This window comes from Staurois parvus, unplaced genomic scaffold, assembly GCF_062004578.1.
Source record: "Staurois parvus isolate SC_StPar_1 unplaced genomic scaffold, SC_StPar_1.0 ptg000199l, whole genome shotgun sequence".
NCBI lineage: Eukaryota > Metazoa > Chordata > Amphibia > Anura > Ranidae > Staurois > Staurois parvus.
The window spans coordinates 1,276,417-1,278,085 of record NW_028317995.1 but is presented as its reverse complement, the minus strand read 5'-3'; positions in this window follow the sequence as shown (position 1 = coordinate 1,278,085).

Genomic DNA, 1,669 nt, shown 5'->3' with positions numbered 1-1,669 from the left:
TACAGTATATATATATATATATATATATATATATATATATATATATATATACAGTGGGGATCGAAAGTTTGGGCACCCCAGCTAAAAATTTGTATTAATGTGCATAAAGAAGCCAAGGAAAGATTGAAAAATCTCCAAAAGGCATCAAATTACAGATTAGACATTCTTATAATATGTCAACAAAAGTTAGATTTTATTTCCATTATTTACACTTTCAAAATAACAGAAAACAAAAAAAATGGTGTCTGCAAAAGTTTGGGCACCCTGCAGAATTTATAGCATGCACTGCCCCCTTTGCAAAGCTGAGACCTGCCAGTGTCATGGATTGTTCTCAATCATTGTCTGGGAAGACCAGGTTATGTCAATCTCAAAGGTTTTAAATGCCCAAACTCATCTGACCTTGCCCCAACAATCAGCACCATGGGTTCTTCTAAGCAGTTGTCTAGAAAACTGAAACTGAAAATTGTTGACGCTCACAAAGCTGGAGAAGGCTATAAGAAGATAGCCAAGCGTTTTCAGATGTCAATATCCTCTGTTCGGAATGTAATTAAAAAATGGCAGTCATCAGGAACAGTGGAAGTTAAAGCAACATCTGGAAGACCAAGAAAAATATCAGACAGAACAGCTCGCAGGATTGTGAGAAAAACAATTCAAAACCCACGTTTGACTGCACGATCCCTCCAGAAAGATCTGGCAGACACTGGAGTTGTGGTACACTATTCCACTATAAAGAGATACTTGTACAAATATGGTCTTCATGGAAGAGTCATCAGAAGAAAACCTCTTCTACATCCTCACCACAAAAATCATCGTTTGAACTTTGCAAATGAACATATAGACAAGCCTGATGCATTTTGGTGGACCGATGAGGTTAAAATTGAACTTTCTGGCCGGAATGAGCAAAGGTACGTTTGGAGAAGAAGGGGCACAGAATTTAATGAAAAGAACCTCTGTCCAACTGTTAAGCATGGGGTTGGATCAATCATGCTTTGGGGCTGTGTTGCAGCCAGTGGCACAGGGAACATCTCAGGAGTAGAAGGAAAAATGGATTCAATAAAATTTCAGCAAATTTTGGATGGTAACTTGATGCCATCTGTGAAAAAGCTGAAGTTAAAGAGAGGATGGCTTCTACAAATGGATAATGATCCTAAACACACCTCGAAATCCACGGGGGATTACATCAAGAGGCGTAAACTGAAGGTTTTGCCATGGCCTTCACAATCTCCTGACCTCAACATAATTGAAAATCTATGGATAGACCTTAAAAGAGCAGTGCGTGACAGACAGCCCAGAAATCTCAAAGAACTGGAAGACTTTTGTAAGGAAGAATGGGCAAAGATACCTCAAACAAGAATTGAAAGACTCTTGGCTGGCTACAAAAAGCATTTACAAGCTGTGATACTTGCCAAAGGGGGCAGTACAAGTTATTAACTCTGCAGGGTGCCCAAACTTTTGCAGACGCCATTTTTTTGTTTTCTGTTATTTTGAAAGTGTAAATGATGGAAATAAAATCTAACTTTTGTTGACATATTATAAGAATGTCTAATCTGTAATTTGATGCCTTTTGGAGATTTTTCCATCTTTCCTTGGCTTCTTTATGCACATTAATACAAATTTTTAGCTGGGGTGCCCAAACTTTCGATCCCCACTGTATATATATATATATATA